The sequence below is a fragment of the Rhagoletis zephyria genome, unplaced genomic scaffold, assembly GCF_001687245.7.
Source record: "Rhagoletis zephyria isolate East Lansing unplaced genomic scaffold, Rhagoletis_zephyria_1.1 Rzeph_scaffold_04519, whole genome shotgun sequence".
NCBI lineage: Eukaryota > Metazoa > Arthropoda > Insecta > Diptera > Tephritidae > Rhagoletis > Rhagoletis zephyria.
This window is the reverse complement of record NW_016161602.1, coordinates 21,227-42,738: the sequence shown is the minus strand read 5'-3', so window position 1 is coordinate 42,738 and position 21,512 is coordinate 21,227. Positions and strand designations below refer to the sequence as shown.

General features: G+C 40.1%; 1 long non-coding RNA gene across 1 annotated transcript; it reads left to right on the top strand.

Annotated features, from left to right (window-relative positions):
• Positions 1 to 13,571: 13,571 nt before the first annotated feature.
• Positions 13,572 to 20,778, top strand: LOC108370851 (uncharacterized). The gene is made up of 3 exons (XR_001848681.1): positions 13,572 to 13,582; positions 16,517 to 16,520; positions 20,673 to 20,778. It is a non-coding gene; the product is annotated as an uncharacterized LOC108370851 (long non-coding RNA).
• The last annotated feature ends 734 nt before the right edge of the window (positions 20,779 to 21,512 follow it).

Genomic DNA, 21,512 nt, shown 5'->3' with positions numbered 1-21,512 from the left:
GAGCTCCGCCTTACGCTTGATACATTTACCGTATGTATATAGTGTGTACTTATATTTACTGGCCATGAATTGTGATCAAATTTAATTGCATCAAAATAATTTAAATAAAATCCAGTGTCGAATTTTCCACTAGTTACCAACTATTCGCAAAGTAACTAGTTTCATTTTGAACCAAAAGTAATTGGTTTGCGACTAGTCCGTGTGAGTTGTAATTTCTGTTCAAATGCTTATTTTTGTTGGGTATGAATGTCGACGACACCTTTTTCCGCTTGCTCACTTTGTCTTTCACGCCATAATTTCTCTACTATGTAGTTTTCCAACTGGCTTTGGCTACTACAACCATCAATTGCAAATTCTTAGAGCTCACAGTACATACAGCTACAGTATATAGGCCAAAAAACATACATATGTATGTACTTGTGTACGCTATGTATTTTAAGTACTCAATAATAAATACGAAAATCAAGCTGATCACTTTAGTTTAGATTTGTTGCTGGCGCATACCCAGTACATACTCGTATTAGGCGAGCGGCGCCATCTTGCTGCTTCAAAATAAATATACCTATAAAAAAAAAAATAAATTGTCGTCAGTGTCCCAATTTTTCGATTGTCATTGATGTCGTTGTACATACACCTCTGCGAAATTCATGCAATTCGCTGTGTTCCACTGTTCTTGTTCAGCTCGTAGGTATGGCGTGCGGCAGCGGCGGGCCCTCTTAAAAGTGCATTTGTGTGTGTTTGTGTATAGAAAAATCATTTGTTTCAAAGTTCACATTTTCACTTTATTGTCTTAGCCTTTGTTTTGTTGTTGTTGTTGTGGTTGCTGCTGCTGTCATTTATGTTGCTGTTGTTGCTTTTGCCCTAAATTAATTGTTCAAGTGGCGCAAGTGGCGCTATAAAGTCGTAGCTGCCCCGTCAGCGCCAACGACAGCGACGACGGGCACGACAACGACAACGACAACGACAACAGCAAAGCAACAAAGCGCCCACCAACAACTACCGCATTGGCGATATCATTCGTTCTTCTCTTCTTCTTCGTCGCCATTGTCAGCGCCACCACCGTTGCCGAACATCTTTCGACAACCGCACGACTGCGTTCGGCTGCGCCACGACCCAACAATTCGGCACAACGACCGCTGAGCTGCCGAACGCCTGCATACCAATACCCAAAAAAAAAAAACTCCGTCGACTGCCGCACTGCACACTTCTTCTATTCCATTCCCCTTCACTACACTCAATTGACAGCATTCGCCAGAAGCAAAGCAGAGGTTCGACGACTACGACCATGCTACATCGGCAGGCGTTAGTTAGCAGCGTAGACGAGGCGGCGAGGGGGAGGGGCGCAAGCCCAAGTCGGACTTTTCTTTGTTGTTATGAGCGGCGCTTTATTGCCGACGCATATTCACTGGAAAACGTCGTCACCGTCGCCATGATCGCGTTGTGATCTTCCCTTCCTGTCCAAAGCGGGCGATACTGGCATTGTGATGCGAAGCGCCAGCCAGTGGCGCGTCTTTTTGTAGCTGCGCTCCACTGTCGCGGCCGCGTACATAGCTGGCTGATTGGTTGGCTGGTATGGGCAACTGCGTAGTTCGCAAAACATTTTTTTTTTTTTGTTTTTTAATTATACGTATATGTACGTTTTTATTTACTTATTTGTTTTATGTTTTTTTTTTTTTGCACATTTTCATAATAGAGTTGCGCATTTGTGTTGAAAAACGCAAACCATGCGCAGCAAATGTTATTTATTGCAAATAGAATTGCACATTTTCGTGGCTTTTTTTCTCAAAAGTTTTCAAAATTCATTAAACAATTAACTGAACTTTTTAAATTTAGAAAAGAAAAGAACAACGAAAACATCACTTTTTCATTGTGGGTAACTGTTTTGTTTGTGTTGTTGTTTTTGTAATTAAATTTGATTTTTCGCTAATTATTCAAACTAATGCGCAGTCGATTCAGCGCACACACTTTGTTCACATGCAAAACACACAACACCAATCACTCACACTCACTGCGCTGCATTGCGTTACATAGCGCACAGCACAGAGCGCGTCAAGCCAGCAACAGACCATCCAACCAACTGAACGGCCGAGTTATTCGCTCAAATCGCCACAGCTCAACAACAACCAGCAACCAGCAGTAACCAGCCGCCAACGGCCAACGAACAAACAGACAGCTCAGCACAGCAAACTACTACGCGCGAGTACCTACAATATTAGTTGTATGAGTATGGAGCAGCTCTAAACGCCATCATCAGCGCCGACCAGGCACTCAAAATCCACACCAAGCACCAAAGAGGCAAACCAACCACCACAGTCATCACCATCACCATCATCATCGCCATCGCCCATCGCCCATCGCCATTGCCATCGAATTTCTATTCAAGAACAAACCAGCGCGTTACTGCGTCTTATCGTAACTCATACGTTCCGTTGTTACTCACAGTTGGCTTCTGTCTGATTGTAAGTGTTCACGTCTCGTAGCGCGCAAGGTCAGAACTCCAAAAAATCTTGCATTGTGTGTAAATATAACACACAAATACACACACTCACACACACACAACGCGCGCGCCCCGCGCTCAGATGCTATATTCATACACGCGTAGAAATTTTCTAATACAAAAATGCATGCGCTCATACAGCCAAGAGCCAAGAGCCACCATTCACATATACGCACACTCTGGCCATCATCATTTCCATCATCACATGAATTTGTTTTGTTTTTTGTTGTTGGCGCTGTTGTCTGTTTCCCACAGTTCGTCCACAACTCATTCACAAACTCGTCGCAGTTGGCTCATCAGCGCAATGTGGCGTTTGCTCTTTTCAAGCACACGAATGTTTGCATGTGTTTTGTATACATGCCATTACACGTACACACACTCAAAGGACATCAGCGCCATCATCATCATATACGTAGATACTCACCGAGTCGAAATTGTCAATGAATAGCACATTTTTTACGCTCTCGTTTACCTATACCTACCACCTACCTCGAATGTGGACTTGCCTGCCTTTTCGCTATTTGGTGTATGCATGTAAATGCATTCGCCTATGTGTGTGGGTATTTCTCTCACTCATCAGTCTCAACACACATTGGTGTGTTCTGGTCTTACAACTCACCGACAAAGACACTCTAAAACTTATCAAAACTACATATTTGTATTTAATATTTTCATTTTGATACTGGTGAATAGTATCTGTGAGTAGGCAATGTGCGTGCGTGTGTGTGTGCTGTGGCGTATCTCACAAATGCGTATACGCTTCATTCGTTCAATTATTTGTTATGGTTTGCCGCCAAGCTTGCTCATATCGCAACGCTATCTGCTCATTTTCGTTCGTTTGCTGACTGGCGGCTAATGGCTGGCAAAATGACTTACAAATATACATATAAACTTTCTTGCTGGGTGGCTTAGACTGGTACAAATTTACTTCATACATATTAACACTGGACAATTGTCATGTGCTTTTTTTGGTGTTTTGTAGGCTTTCCACCTAATGCTTCTCAATGAGAACATGGACTATACGTGTCCTCGACGTTATGGCAGAGCTTTTTCCTATAGACCTTCCCATACCGCGCACCGCCTCTGTGCCTCCTCTAAGACTCAGCGTACTGAGCTTAGATCAGGAAAGAGACAACCGGGCTTACGTAGAAGTACAATTTCTCGATTTTCTTCCAAGATAAGACGTCCAGTCCGATTATACACAAAATGGCGTAGAATTTGACAAATTCTGCGCCGACCTACTCCAGTCGAGATCCGACTGGAATGGAGATCTAGAGCGATACCCAGAAGTGTTCGCCAAAGTTTTCGACACCTGTGTCAGGATGTGCGTTTTTCTTTAATATTGGAAGGTCCAACGCCTGCTTTTACTGCCTAAGCCCAATGAGCCTCCGGGTGAGTCAGATGCTGGGGAAGATCCTGCAGCGCATTATAGCGAGTCGTATCACCAGTGACATTGACTCATCGACGAGTGGTCTTGCAATAAATCAGTTTGGATTCCGGAAAGGACGCTCTACCATCGATGCAGTACGTCTGGTAAAAGCCTTTGCAGTAAATACAATAGCCGTAAAGCGATGTAAAGGCGGTACAATTGAATACTGCCTCGTCGTCACCCTAGATGTCAAAAATGCTTTCCATTCGGCGAACTGGCAAAAAATACTCGAAGCGTATCTCATTGAGCTCATTTGCAGCTACTTCTGTGACAGAATCATTTTGTGTGAGACAAAATCGCTCGAAATAAGACATAAAGTCTCAGGCGGAGTTCCTCAGGGGTCAGTTCTAGGCCCGCTGCTACGGAAAATAGTACACGAGGACGTATTGAAATTAGTTGTGCCTAAAGAAGCGAAAATTATAGGGTTCGCGGACGTTCTCGCAGTCGTAGTGGCTGCAAAATATCTTAAAGATGCTGAACGTATAGCGAAGGTTACAGTAGTGGCGATTGTCGACTGGACGAAATCCATGAACCCGAGTCTGGCGCGCTTACAAGGATAATAATGCAATCCGTGATCCAAAATCTGGGTAGATGCAATCCAAAAAGCTTCATACAGCCGCGGCATCAATTCAATCTACAGACTCTGTGCATTAAGGGTTTTGGTCGGTTGGAGGGTGTTGCTGTTCGGAGGGTGTCGAAAGATGCAGCCTTTATAGTGGCTAGGCTGCACCCTATTGATTTACTGCCGAGGGAAGCCTCATTCACCGTTCCTGGGTACTCCACAGCATTGAATGGTGGGACAAAGCTACCTATGGCCGATGGATCATCAGCTCATACCTAATATTACGAGCTTAATTAGTAGGTCATACGACGAGGTAGACTTCAATATTACCCAACTACTAACTGGTCATGGCTGCTTCAGATCCTACTTGCAGCGCTTTAACTACGAAAACTTCGGCCATTGCGAAACTTGTGGTCCCAACTTCCCCGAAGGCGCGGAGAATGTACTGTACAGAACTTAGTGCCATAAATGATCGATACCTCAACCAACTGGGGAGTAGTGAGTACTGCCGCACCAGCAATAAAGGCTAAATTGAGAAAACAGGAGAGGTTGAGATCGGTTAGATATAGAGAAGGAACCACTGTGGTCGCCGCGCATAGTTGAAGCAGCTTGCTATTGATGAAGCGTCGAGCGGTACAAAGACCCCCGGACAACAATACGTAAGCACGACCCTGACTCTCGATTTTAATGTGGGGATGTGTACAGTTCGTACAAAATGGGTTGGAGGAGAGGATGTGTTAAATGGATCACAGGGGTGGGGCGAAGTAGGTATAGCTTACGACGAACTGCGCTAAGACAGGAACGTACGATAGAGCTTCGTGCTCAAAATCGCCTCCCGACGAATTACCAAACAGTAGTACCGGGGGGTATACGGTACAGTGGACAGTGGACAGTTAAGATTGAAGTTCCACTCTACTCAGGTGGGCAGGCAGCGGTTTTTGCTAAGTATTGGTCGATTAAGGCGCACGTCTGGAGGCTGGGCATCGCCTACAATAACATCTGAAGTCGGCACGGAGGCGAAAATGAGTAAGAAATAGTAGAGAACTTTCTTTTAAGCTGTGCAGCATTAATGAGGAGTAGGAATACCATGGAGCCGTGCGCAGAAGTCTAAGTAAGCAGGGGTTCTTTTGCGTACATGGAGCGACCAGAAGTTATTATTTTGCGTTTGGTTGACGTCCGGATATTTATATCCACGTATACTCTGGGTAGCGACCAAATACCCGTTTGTGAGCGAGCTGAAGTTAAGAAGGCCCAATTGTCCCAATGAAAAAGGACAACAATCCTCGGATTAAAAGCACGAGACGTCCAAAGATCTCTTTTATAAGCGCTTGGAGTGCACATAAAAGCGCTGCCCCCGTTGATATCAAAATGTGCGCCGGCGATTTCAATGCCAAGGTGGACAAGAAAGAAATATTTGGCCCCCACCATCGGAAAATTCAGCCTCCACAACGAAACGTCCGATAACGGACCTAGACCGATCGACTTCCCCGGGCCCGAAACATGGCAGCGTGCAGTACTAGGTTCCTGCAAAACAAAAATCAGCAAGTCACAGGGCTGTCTCCAGATAGAAAAACGAGAAGCCAAACTGATCATGTTGCGATAGGCGGAAGGCACGCTTCCAGTGGTTTAGACATACACACGAACACTCCGAGCAATCGGTTACAGCGCCAATCAAGACGAAGATGTATCATGAGCGCTTGCGTTGCTGCTTTTCACATCACGCGGCGAAATATTGAGTAGATATTTTAAGGGATAATCACCTCCAAATCTGCAACTCCTGGCAACGAAAAACATTGCAACACCTTGCTGGCCAATGCAAAATTGGCGACAACGATATCGTCGGCGAACTGTCGAGATAAGGATCTTCAATAGTGTTTGAGTGGGCGAACCATTTGCATGGGAACTTTTTAGAATCGAGTTAAAAGTAAAAAAGTTATAAAAAAAATTTTATTTCGGCATGGGAACAGGATTTGTCAAGTAAAAACTTTTTTATAAGGCCCAATAATCTTACAGATTAGGGTAAGGGTATTTACTTTTGAGATGGCTAAAGGAATGATGGGGTTAATTCTGCATACAAAGACCATCGGCAAAGCTCATGACATCGAAAGGGATTATTATTTTATATGGGATCACCGCGCTGCTATTATTGGCCTATGTGTGAGGAGGGTTCTGCTCTTTAGTTTTTCCAACGTAAACTAAGAATTTTTACTTTACAAACCATTTTTTAGCTTTTCAATGCTATTTTTGCATTGGTGAGTGCAAAAGTTCTTAGCAATCGCCGCCAAGCCGGTGGTCATATTGCTTAGTTTTATTTACAAAAACTCAATTTTTGGAGGTATCTTCAAATGGTCGAAAAAAATGGTCTTAGAAAATTGCATTATCTTCAGTTTTGTATAAAGAACAAGATTCCATCGCGAAATTGTATTTAAATGAAAACTTATAGAAGATATACTAATAAAAGTAAAAATAACCACTCATGCTCAAATACCCGTAGTTGCGTATGTAACGCATACGCCCCGTAACACCATACGCCGTCATCTGCTGCATGTTGCTTGCATGTCGCACGCCTAAACTTAAAAGCCATATTATTTAAAAGTAATTAAATATTGGCGTATCAGATTTTTACACAGTAGTCCTTATACACATACGTATATATTATTTTCTTCATAAATATAACACTTTTAGAATGAATTTCGAGTTTGCCAATAAAAATTGTAAAAGTGGAATTTTAGTTTCTCAAATCATAGTCATCTTTTACTCAATGTAATTGAAGTAACTTAAATTATTAACCTTAAAAAAATCGTAAAGTTTCAAAAATTACAAAATAGAAAAATTAAAAATAATCGATTAATTAATCATATGATTAATCACAAGCAAAAAAAAATTAATTGCAATTCATTGCAATTATTGAGAAATAATTGATTAATCGAAGTTTTAGAGGCACTTTTTTATTCAGTATTCACCATAACGCGCTTCCATAAAAAAAATATAATTCTCTTATTAATTAGCCTTAAATAAGATAAAACGAGTATTTTTAGCGGCGATAATTATTTATTATTTAATCAAGTTTGCAAAAACAAAAGTTTTGATAAGCGTTTTGTTTGTTAAGCGGTAGCGTTTCTCTTTTGAAAAAAGGCCACCGAGGTGCCAACTAAATGACAGTATTTTTTCGAAAGTCCATAAAGTTTCGGGTAAACAATTTTTAGTTCCTCCCAAGCGTCGATGATATTCCGCTTTAGTTCTTTGACTTGACAATTTAAATAAAAACCCATTTCTTCTTGTAAGTGACCGAAGTCATCATCTTTTCGCCTTCGTTTGTCTACAAGAGATTTATGAGGGACCCAAAGATCGAACTAATTTTCTACTGATTCTAGTGACGACTCGCTACCTGTTTCTATAAGATCATCTGCGGAAAAAGCTAAGGGATCTTTGAAATTAATTTTTTTGAACTTCGGGTGGAGTAAAGTTGATGTACAGAATTCTTATTTCTTTAAAATATTTTTACGATTATTTTACAGTTAATCGATTAATAATCGATTAATGAAACAAAAAACTACGATACAAATAAATCGCAAATTGGACCAAAATAATCGATTAATTTAATCAAATGATAAATCACTGCCATCCCTAGCTGCGACAGATATTCTGCATGCTTTCATTTTTTTTTAATTTCGTGGTGCACTCTGGAACTCCATTGATTGAAATAAATGCAAGAGGAATGATTTAGCGTTTCTTCTGCCGAAAGAAGTGAGCGCTCATATACATACACTAGGCGACAAATGTAAGTGGACACCTTGTTCTAATATAATATTCACAATTATTTTCATGAAAAACTTTTGACCTTATTTATTTATGAAAATATAATTCATTCTATAATGTAAACCATATAAATCAAAGTTTCACACTTTAAGTTCACAAAAAAAATAAAATAAAATTTCGTCCAAATTTTCCACTTTTTATTCAGAATTTCAAGTAAAATTTTCGAGTATGCAGTTTTGTAGCCCAATCAATTTTAGTCCAATGAAGTGCAAGTTTCAACCGGCTACAAAATCGTTTTGATTTTTGAGATTTTTTTTCACTTTTTTCCATATATAAGCATGAATTTCTTATAAAATAAAATGCGGGAGACCATTAGCTACAAACTTTCCAAAAATTAAAGTCAGTTTTTGTAAATTACACTTGTTATATTAAAAAAAAACGCAAAAGCAGTATCAAAAAAATCGTTTTTTTTTAGAAATTTTTAATAAAAAGTTGAAAATGTTGCTGGAATTTTCGTGCTATATGAACTATATTTTCATAAATAAATAAGGTAAACAATTTTTCATGCTGTACACTTTCATTTGTCACCTGTATGTATGTATGTATATCAATACAGAAACCAGAATGTCGTTTGGGTCATTCTTAAAATGAAATTGTCTTCTGACAATGCCAAAATTTATAAAATTTAAAATGAAATTCAAAACTTTTTTATTTCCATTATTTATTGGCAAATTAACTATATATACGCTTGCTAATTCACGAGCATAATTCGCATGCTTTATCCTTGAAGCTACAATTTATTATTATATCAAAAGTGTATATTTTACTTAACCCTGGGAAGGTAAACAAATTTAAAGGTTCAATAACCTTTTGGGGTTTGAATAGAAACAACAACAAAAAACGCTTATCTTCATTCCCGATTTTTCCATATTCAAATGCTCACTTGCACGCGTCTACATACATATGTAGTAAGTAGGTACATTAGTAGTAGGTATACCCCCACATACATATATTTTTTGTGATAGATGCTCTCTCTCCCACTCCGAGCACTATGATAGTTGTAGTCATATAAATGTATTAAGTATGAATGTACGTATGTATGTATGTACATATGTATGTATGTTTAGCTTCAGGCATTTTGATATTATTGTCAACACGAGTTACAGTTATTGGTAAGTGTGTGAGCAAAAATAATACCATATCTATGTATGTATGTATGCACGTATGTAATGTACTTTCATACACACCGTATAAACGGGGCCACAAATTCCTCAACAAGTTGCTAACAACTTTTTTTTTTATTATTTTGCTTTTATTTTTGTCTACTTGTCTAGCAATCGTCTACCAACAGTAGTAGTAATAGCGGCAGTAGCTATACGGTCATTTCTTTCCGGCGAAGCGTGGGGCGTATAGCAAATTCATGTTGTATACATATATGTACATATATATTTATATACAAAAACAACGCGCAGTTTAACTGGCGCATTTGTGTCTGTGAGAATTTCGGTCAAGCGTGCATATACAAACATACATCTGTGTATCTATAGATACATACGTACATATATGAATGGGAGTGTAGTAAGTATATGTGTATTAGTGAGCTATATTTGTGAGATGGTATAAGTATTTATGACAGAACCCAACAAACACTGGAACAAAAATTTTCAAACGATTGAGAAAATCGTATTTCTCAGTTTGATGTTTTTCGTCATTGTTTATCAGATGTCGAAGTCCATCGGTGGTCTGCTACATGAGTCGCAACATGGCTCTTCGACCACTATACAAATATTTCAATAAGAGTAACTGGATTTCATTTCGTACCGCTCCACTGAAGTTTGAGAAAAAGTTGAGAATTCAACATTTCTCAATTTGAAAATTTCCTATTAAAAAAGCGCCTTTTAGCTTGAAAACGCTATCAACGGTTATTTGAGATACATTTGAGAATTAACGTTTGAGATTTGAGAAAAGGACTGTTTCTCAAATGCATCTCAAATTAAGATTCAACAAAAATGTTTATTGGGAAATGCCTGCGTGTACTCGCTCTGGATTACATACACACATATGAATTTACACTAGGGTGGTCCAAAACAACTAAATTTGGAATTTTAATGCTCTCACCCCTAGGATTGTTCTATATCGAAAAAAAACGCTATTTTTTTTTAAACCAAAAACTATTTAGAGGTTTAGATGAACGCTCAAAGTATTTTATATGGGGAAAACCAACCTTTCGTGGAAATGGTATAGAATTCTCGAAAATGAATATTTTGCGATCAGAAAACTCTGGTTCTCTTCTGGAGACATCCAATAATAATACCCAATCGTTTATTAAGTTTTTTTTTTTTAATACTCAATATTTTTTATGGGTGCACCCATTGCATTTTCAGACCTATAAAATACAGTTACCATGAAAAAACGATTAACTAAACAAGTGGGTATTATAAATGGAAGTCTCCTGGAGGGAACCAGAGTTCCGATCGAAAATTATTGAATTTCAAGAATTCTGTGCATTTTTGGACCACCTTAATGTACACACACTTATGCGCATCTGACATGCAACATGTTGTTACCAGCCGAGACCTCTGTAAATATGTATATTCAAAGTAGCGCTGCCAGACAGAGAGCCGCAAAGATAACTCACCAAACAAATCGTGTAACATTGTAACTCAAATGAAATGCACTTCCAACCAACGCATGGCAGCGCAACCAAACTCCGTCTGTACACGCCGGCAGCGCAACATTCCCACCATCAACGCCACCCAGGCGAACAGCAAGCCGATAAATACGACAGCCAGCAGAGCCAGTCAAACTGCATTGCGGAACTAAATTGAATAAAGCAAGTACTAAGTAGCAACGCAACTGTGCAGCATAGTGTATGGTGCTGCATGTCACGCAAATGCACACCGCGCTCTGACTCTACAAAATATTGCATGTTGTACCCGCAACAGCAGCAGCAGCAGCCGCAGCAAAGTAGCAACCGCAATCGAGCAGCCGAATGCGCATCGTTGGCATTTATTCTTTGCTTGTTTATAGTAGGTTTGTAGATATGTACAAGTCTGTAGACGCGGTATGCAGCGCTTCCTCTTACCCTGTCGCTAACGAGGTCAACTTGATAAGTATGGTAGGTAAATTTTTGTACAAACGTAAGGGGTGTTAATGTTGAGTTGTTAGATCTTTCCAGCAGCAGTAGACGCAGGATGAGAATTTCGGTTTTTAAGCCCTTTATCATTGAAAAAATGCCACAGTTATTAGGATGTATGGATACGCTGGAGCCAAATCTACTTGTTTACTACAGACCTCTATTGCCTACAGGACAGCCGGCAGGCACTACTTCGAAAAGGATGGATTCAATGGTAGCCCCGACTACCTCCGCTGGGGCAGATCCTTTGCCGTTGGAGCGAAGGCGGCCATATGAACAAGATGAAGAAAAAGACGAAGAAGAAAACAATACCAAAATACAAGAAAAACACAGAAAAGGGCACGAGGAACAGCAGCAGCATTCGAGGCACAAGCTAAGCCGAGAGGCAGCAAACCAGCCAATCGGAGCTCAGGCATATTCCATGAGAAGGCAATTAAGGTAACGTGGTGGGCACGAGACCACCGAAAGGCAAGAGAGGTACCGAAGTAGACACGACACCGAACCCGTCTCGAAGCCGGACTGGCTCCACAGCAACGCGCGATTCCACTAGGCGAGAAATGGATTGCCACATGGATAGGTGCCCGAAACCGGTCACACTTCCGCTTCCAGGGCAACCAGGAACTCTGGATGACCGCTTGTGATTTGGCCTCAGTGCATCAGGGGCGAGACGGTATGTGAGGTACCTGCTGTTGATAGCCAAGCTGCATTGAAAGCATAAGGATCTTTAGTAGTTCAAGCGAGAATTGTTCGGAAATTCCACAAGTCGTTTGTTTTCTTCTGTCTGGTCAACGCCAATCTATGCTGGTTCCCAGACAACGCAAAACTGAAGAGAACGAAATAGCCAAGAACTGCCTGCAAATGCAAATTAACGCGGCAGATAACTCTACAGCCACTGGATCTGTGATGTTCTGCGCAAAATTGCCCACAATCGTAAAAAATCGCAAACGGCAAATGAAGTGTCAACATCTTTGTGGGCGAGGTTGAAGAAGAAGCGGCCTGCTGAAGTTTTTAGGTTAAGGAAATGGGAGAATCTATTTTGATAGTTAAATATATTCAGGTTTACAGCACAACAACAGGTTAAGCACAACAAAATTTGCATAAATCATTTTTTTTTTCTCTGGCACAATATCCGCCATACCACAACTCTTCAGGCAATACAGGATACGCATATCAAAATTTTCCATGAAATGTCGCCATATTTTGGGCTTTACATCATTTATAACGCGTATGATTTCTGTCTTCACGTAGCCCCATATAAAGAAGTCCAATAGTGTTAAATCGCAAGATGTCGACGGTCATTTGACCTCGTTGTTTCGTAAGATATTGCCTCCTGGGTTCTTCGTTGGCAATAGAATCATTATTTCATGCGCTGTGTGGAAAGTGGCACGCCGATTTGCTTGTTAACATACCGGTTTAGGTGAAAATATGCCTCATCGCACAATCAAGCAATGCGGAAAATGCACTTCTTGCAAAACGGTAATTTTCATAAAATGTTTGGATTGCTTTTGTGCGTTATTCAACTGAGTATCGCTTCATGACTAATTTGGCCAAAGATTTTAGTACCAATTGTCTGAAAATCAATAAGCAAAATGAACATTAACATATCACAAATTGCTGTCAAAGATCCGAATTACCCTTGAATCGCTCTACATTATAAAAACCAGCTGCTTCATACTGCCGCAAGTAGAAATCCGTATAGAATGTTTGAGTATTCGACCGCCTTTATCCAACCGAGATGAACTGTGGCTGGTTGGCTGCAGTGGTTTGCCAATCTTGCTGCAATCAGTTTGCAAATTTTAGTCGTTTTGAAACTACAAGCTCGTGTAAACCACTAGTAGGTTACACAGAGAAAGTCCTCCAAAAGTTGCGACCTAACCGACATGATTCGCCGCCTGGCTATCTGGGACAATGTCCGCCTGCAATCTCGCAGGTGCATTATATCTAATGTAACTTCCCACCTCCTTAATTGCAAACGTTTTCACCTGGAAAACGCTGCACTGATAGCTCCACATTGAGTTTCTCAATGAAGATTCCAGCACCTACCCCGCATTCCATTCTTGTTACGTCTGGAAAGACAGCTATGCCTAAAACATTAAGTATCTCCCAGAATCCAGGTACCGCGGCAGGATTTGAGCTGATACGGGTCTCTGGCATGAGTCTATTTATGTAGGTATTTTGGCTTATTGCCATTTATCTCTAGTAGATCTATCCGTATTAAAGGAACAGAACGATCAGAGACCCGAGTTGGGAGGGATCTCATTGCATTCGTTGCGCCAATAGCAGCTGTTCTCTGAACTCCGCTAAATGTCTGAAGTTTTTCATTCAGCGCTAGCCACCAGACTAGCGCTCCATATGAAAGTATGGGTCGGATTATAGCCGCACATGTTGTCTAAAATTTTCTGAGAAATGTGGTGTTAGCTCAATGGGTTCAACGTGGACGAAAATGTCAGCGGATTAAACGGTCATTAGAATATTTCAGCGAATGATTAATGCTTTTTGCACGTTTACAACGTCGACTACCGGAGGTGATGGGACGATGAGCTATATATAAGCTTTACAATAACAATGACGTTCACAATTGAGATACAGCAGGCAATCTGACGGGTCGCCATTAATATTTGGCTCTATCGGCTATAAAGATTACACGACGCATTTGAGTATCTTTTTTGGCGTATAATGTCCAGATGTATGAAGACAGGGAAGGCTACTCTGCAAGAGTGTATTGAAACTATCTGCATGAAAATAGTTTTGATCCTCTTAAACTTCTTCACAAGTTTAGTCCACTAAAATACCGTGATCGTTCTCGATAAGGTAAGTAGGTAGGTAGGTATAACTAGCTGCCGCCTGCAGGGACACACTAAGGCTCTTACCACACTCTGACACCATTCAATTTCACTCCTGCTGAACCATTTCGTGTCAATGATGAATTTCATTAGGCGTCGGTGTGTGAAGCCTCACTAAGATCAGCCAGGAACGGTGTTCCCAGTTGCAGCAGCCTGCTTATACCTGAGAGCATTTCCTCTTCTTTGTAGTTCTTAAAGCTTCTGCTGGCCATATCGGCCTGGATAAACAACAAATTCTCTCAGTAGCAGCTTGCAAGTGACAATGCGTTCTTTACCAGGTCGTACCTTGCTTTGCAAGTTCATCTGCCATGCAATTTCGCTGTATGTACATATGTACCTGTGATTTTGACCCCTAGCCTGTTCTGCTTAGGGAACTCCTGAAGAGATAAGCCGCAGTCCAGCGAAATCTTTGAGTAAAACGTGGGGGAGATCGGAGATTTAATTGCCTTTAACAGCCTGGCTATCAAGACTTCTTTACACTCTCCGTCAATTAATACCAAAAACCTCTACGTCAGCTCACCTGACGTACTTACCAAACTGCCCTTGTGCGCGCATTCGTTATATCGTAGTGGCGCTCAAAGTTGTCAACTGGAGAAATCAGAGCTGTCCCCGACACTGTCAGCCTGTCAATAACCTCTAATAACCTAAAAAAAAAATACATGCAGCCGCTACATTTTACTCTACAGCGGTGTTCATCAAATTGCTTCCCCTCTTTGCATAGTTTGACAGATGTAGGTACTCGTATGTATGTATGTATGTATGTATATGTATATTTATGTGTGTATGTACCTAAATAAAGGAACAACCATATATATGTATGTGTTTATGTGCAACCCTATCCACACCTGGATGCCAAGTCGTGATGTTATGCCGCGCGCTCTGTATGAAGTACTACATAGAAGCCACGTGTCTGCGCTCGAGACACAGCTGAAGAAATGCATGCAGACGTACATACATATAAACATACAACAAAAAAAAAAAACTACATAAATACCTATAGGTACATCATGTTGCTTCGAGTGCCACTTTGTTGTTCTAAATACTGTTTTTCTTTTCTAGATTAAGTGCAGTGGCACATTGTTGGGATCTTCGCATCATTTTGCTGCTTGCATGCATGCACAGTAGGGTGGTGTGTAATTTTCTTATTTCATAAGGATCAAGTACATAATTGCTATTGAAAGACAGAAAATGAATGAAAATATCGGTCTGCCTAAATTTAGGCCTTTCTTAATTAAATAAGAAGCCAAAAGCGCAATATCCGCTAAATACAGCCATGGCATAGGGGGTTCTGATAAGCGCTAGCGGTCTCTGCTGGAACAGGCAAAGTTTCAATCTAATAGCAAATCGCATCTAATTGTTAGTCTGAGTACTTTTCATTTCCAATTGAGGCTCAACATAGTATTCAGAATTTCTGCCGAGGGGTGACCAAGAAACGACACCATTGAACTTAAATAAGGGTGGCACGATACCGTGCATATAATAACAGCTGTTGGCAAGAAGGAAAATCCGCTGTATTCGAACGAATCCACTTCAACCGAATTGATTTTCTGAGCATACCTTTTGGCGCTTGCCTCGTAGATCGGGTGATAAATAGTATGAACAAGATGTAACAGGACAAAAACATCAACAACGGAAAAAAAACCTTAGGTTTGGTTAGGTTGTCTTTCCCAGTTAGATTACCATGGCCCCTTTGTGATGGCATATTAGAGTCCTCTTACCTTAGAAATAAAACTAAACAAGAAGCAGTGAGGCCTAAAAGTATGCAATAAGAAAAAGTCACAGATGCAATGTGTAATCACCCAAAGCTGACAGTATGAGGGTCATGTAATTAGATGTGGCATGTTGTTGCCAAGTTGCCCGGAATGTGTTTATGTCCTGGCACCCATACGGTGTGAGTGATGGCGATTTTTCACAGTTATGTGCTTTGGTAATTGCTTGGTTATCAGAAAAGGTTAGCTACTACATGCAACTTAGTAGAAGAATCGAGCAGCCATCTTGCAGCTTCTTTGAATGCTCTAAGTTCATCTTGAAAAACTCTACACAGATCTGGCAGGACGAAATCTTAGACCAAGAGAGAGTTCTTGCGAGTAAATCGCACTTCCTGCCTTCAGATCTATCTTAGAGCCATCAGGGTAAATGGCTGCTGAATCAGAGTTCGAGAACAAGACTGAACCCTCTACTCATTCACTGCTTGAGAGGATCCTTGTTTGGAAATTATTCTTCAGTCCAGTGGACTGACAATCTCCTTGTCTTCCTAAGAGAGAAAGACATCGACATCTCATTGATACAGCAACGTTGGTTAAGGGACCTGGAGGTTAAGTGACTTACCGACGCCCGCTATAACCTCTTCTACACTGGTATAGCAGTTAAACCCCACGCGTGTATGTTGGTTAAAAACATATAAGGCCTTCCTATGTTCCAATTTCAGCTCACCGGATACCGCTGACGTCAACTTGAAAATTGACGAATGAACGCAACTGTTTAATATCGTCCGTATACATGGCGCACGACAGGCCGTGTTCGCCATAGGAAGTCACCACTCTACAAAGGCTAGCAGGAGCTAGTTCAGTGTTACTCGGCTACGATGCCAATTCAAGGCACACATTGTGGGCCAGCTCGGAAACCAAAGATAGAAGTGAGTCGCTATTTCAATTTATTATTTCAGAACTTATTTCAAAAAAGTTATTGAAAAATATTTGAAGAAACTACCATTTGAAAATATTCCTACAAGGAGCGACCTAGACGCAAAAGGAGACCGCCTAACTAAGGTCTTCAGAAAAGCTTGTCCTCTGACGTATGGTAAAAAAGCTCGCACACGTTGGTGGCATGAAAACCTTAGAGTTATACAAGAAGGCGATATGGGACGCCAAGAAGGCGTCCTGGAGGGAATTTTGTGAATCCATCGAGGATACCAAGGAATCTGCAAGATTGGGAAAAATCCTTGCCAAAGGGCACTCAGAGCCAACATATAAAAAAACTTAGATGGTTCATGCACGGAGTCGGCTGGGAGTTGCTGGATATCCTATTTAGAAGGATGCAAAATCGACGTAGTGAAAACCGCTGCTCTAAACCATATACCAACCCTCTCCGAGGACCTCTTGGAGCAGCTACTGGAAATAGAATAGATACAATCTTCAGCTTCTCACCCTTTACATTACTGGTTATGGACAGAGTATTACCAATAATGCTTTAGAAAGCTTCTGAGATGGTTATTACAGTCCTAGAAGCAATTTTTAGAAGGTGTCTAATACTGAACCAGGTTCCGTTAAGCTGGAGGAAGATTAAAGTAACTTTTGTTCTAAAGCAGGTAAACAGGGTCATGACAATGCTAAAGTTTTTCGACTAATAAGCCTAATGTCCTCTGTGCTCAAGACGTCTGAGAAGCTGTTGAATCTGTACATTAGGGACGAAACGTCCAATTTATCATACTCTCAACGTACCTACCTAAAAGGGAAGTCAACGGAGGCTGCACTATAAGAAGTGGTGCGTAGAATTGAGAGTTCGTTCTACCATAAACTATTTACAAGGGCATCCTTTATAGACATCGAGGGACTTTTAATAATATTAGTGCAGATTCTATTCATGAGGCACTTATTAAAACAGGGATTGATTACTGCGTCCGAACTTGGATAGTGTCTCTGCTAAGTAACACGAGTAATACACGTCGAATTGGCGCTGAGAGGCTCCCCAAAGGTAGGAGGGCTTTTCTTCTTCTGTGTCTATTCTATTGGCGCTAATGGCTGCGGAGGAGTAAGTGCTCCCTTCAATAGTATCCCAACAAGAACGGCTTGCTAAGCTTGGTGTTATGGTCTTTGCCTTGACTAAGAATATTTAGGTTTTGTTTTGTAAATGGTGCGCAGGTGTCATCAGAAGGCATCCCATGGCAGTCCTAGCCGCGGCGCGGTTGATAACTTCAATTATGGTGCAGCGCACTGCCGTAGGGGAATTATACACACCGGAATAAATGGTAGTCTGATAGTCCAAGATCTAGGTTATAAGGCGAGCGAGTTAGGACTTTCCATCCGGTATTGTAGCGATATGTTTTGTGCGACATACGACCGAGCATTGTCATGGTGGAAGATTAATAATTCAGCTGGTTGCCCATTCCGCCTAGTTTTCCGTAATCCTCGCCTCAATCGCAAAAGCTGTTGTCAGTAAAGAGCGCCGTCGATCGCCTGACCGCTTTTTAGAAGGTCATAATACAGGATTCTCTTCTCATTCCACCAAATCCAGAGAATTACCCTGCTGCCTCGAATGAGTACACCTTCTGGAGCTTTGGATTGTCGATAGGAATGCATTTTTCATCGCCGGTGACAATCTAATTTAAAAACGGCTTCGCTTTGCACTGTTGAAGGAGCATTTGGAAAGCAGTGATCCTTCGATAACTCCCGTTTTTCGAGTTCGTCAGGCATACAGTTTCCGACTTTATGGACCATACCAATGGCTTTCAATCGCAATAAAATATCTTGTTGAGTCACATCTAATATTGCCGCAAGTTTTTTTGCGTTTGGCGTGGGGTCTTCGTCTAAAATTCCCGCCAATTCTTCGCGCTCCTTGTCAGTTTGTGTCAAACGACCACTTTGGAAGCGTCAGATTCAGTACGCACAGGCTGAACTTGATGCAGCATGCTCTCCGTAAACCTCACACAGCAGTGGATGACTTTCTATTGCACTTTGCTTCAGATGCAAGCTACCCGCAAATGGAATTTCTTAGCTGCTACATTATCCGGTATGCTTAAACACTACCGGCACCCTGTGTTAAGCGCGTCCTTTAAAATTTACTTGTATACCCGACATTAATTTTCACTTTATTGCAGATTGTGGCGCAGTGAGTAAGTATAGCACTTTAATTATAGATTCCCTTCGAAGCTCAACCACCCTAATGCATGCCCATAATACCACAAATAGTTTCCGACTTCCTTCCGCTTTACGAAGAAGCATTTCAAATGCAATCACTGCATTTTATAAAAATAGAGCTATATGTATGTGTGTAAGTACTATGTAAGTTTTGTAAAAATGTTTTTATATAGAAAAAATCTANTAAACCTCACACAGCAGTCGATGACTTTCTATTGCACTTTGCTTCAGATGGAAGCTACCCGCAAATGGAATTTCTTAGCTGCTACATTATCCGGTATGCTTAAACACTACCGGCACCCTGTGTTTAGCGCGTCCTTTAAAATTTACTTGTATACCCGACATTAATTTTCACTTTGTTGCAGATTGTGGCGCAGTGAGTAAGTATAGCACTTTAATTATAGATTCCCTTCGAAGCTCAACCACCCTTATGCAGGCCCATAATACCACAAATAGTTCCCGACTTCCTTCCGCTTTACGAAGAAGCATTTCAAATGCAATCACTGCATTTTATAAAAATAGAGCAACTATATACACACATACATACATATATGTATGTATGTGTGTAAGTACTATGTAAGTTTTGTACAAATGTTTTTATATAGAAAAAATCTGTGTAGCAAGACGGAAGTGGAGCAGTATGGTCTAACGCCATATTTCCCCCACACGGCCCGCGTGTCATAAATTACGGTCATAAGTATTAGGCGTATGAAATTTTATAGATGTACATACATACATAGGAATTTGTGAATGAGTACAAATGCGTTTGCATTAGACCGTACCAGAAAAAAAAAAGTTCGCTGTACATCCCTGAGTCGTAAAGAATTTTTGCAAGGCAATTTCGAAAAATAAAAAATATTCCGAACGTGGGGCTGCCGTTTTAAATTTTTTCGTCATATTTTCGGTATTTACGGTGGGTGCATAAAGTATGTGTACCAGTTTGATCGAGCTTTGCTCGAAGTGCATATACTTTTTAAAGTTTTCAAGGTTTGGATATCAAATACTGGTCATTTGGATAGCTTTAAAAAAATATTTTGGAAAAGAAATTGGATTCCGATATCTATTAAGTAAATTTCTTCTTTAAAATTTGGATGGCAACTCTATTTAGAAATACGCTGGAATGAATGGAATCTTGAGCGTATATGCACTGTGTAAACACACAAGAAAATGCTGATTGAAATTAACNATTTTTTCGTCATATTTTCGGTATTTACGGTGGGTGCATAAAGTATGTGTACCAGTTTGATCGAGCTTTGCTCGAAGTGCATATACTTTTTAAAGTTTTCAAGGTTTGGATATCAAATACTGGTCATTTGGATAGCTTTAAAAAACTATTTTGAAAAAAAAATTGGATTCCGATATCTATTAAGTAAAGTTCTTTCTTTAAATTTAGATGGCAACTCTTTTTAGAAATACGCTGGAATGAATGGAATCTTGAGCGTGTATGCACTGTGTAAACACACAAAAAAATACTGATTGAAATTAACAAAAGAAAAATTTTTATTACATAGAAGCGTGGCAACCCTGATCGAAATATTATCGAACCAAAGTTCTTAACAATACATGCGATGTTTTAGATAAATTGTGTAGAATCGAAAATAAGTGGCAACCTTACACTACTATGCTAAGGGATAACACTTTGTATACAGGGAAAGCATTGTTTACGAACCTTCTCTTTGCTCCCATGAATAGTAATATTTTAACTTTCTTCTAAACGAAAAATTCAATAAAAATGCGATTGAAAATAGGTGGCAACCCTTTAAAAATATATTTGAATATTTGAATGAATATTTAGGAAGTTTTATAATACCTTCCATTTTATAACCATATCATGATGTTTTAAATAATTTGCNATTTGTATTACATAAAAGCGTGGCAACCCTGATCGAAAATATTTTCGGACTAAAGTTCTGAAATATACCTTTCATTTGATATCCATATTGCGAGAGATAAAATGTGTAGGATCAAAAACAAGTAGCAACCTTACACTACTATCCTAAGGGATAACATTTTGTATATAGAGAAAGCATTGTTTACGAACCTTCTATTTTGCTCCCATGAATAGTAATATTTTAACTTTTTTCTAAACAAAAAATTCAATAAAAATGCGTTTCAAAATAGGTGGCAACCCTATTAAAAATATGTTTGAATTAGGCATTTTTAAAATACCTTCCATTTTATAACCATATCATGATGTTTTAAATAATTTGTAGCTAATTTCGAATAAGTGGCAACCTTATACGAGTCTTCTCGGAGATAATGCCTATTCAGATAACCTTAAAATGCAAAACATTATCTTTGTACAAAATTTCATTAAAATCGTTAGAGCCGTTTCCGAGAACCTTATGGATATATATACAAGATTTGCTTGTTTAATATAATATGATATATCGCCGTTCTTGTCTCGACGAAACATTTCTTTCCAGAATC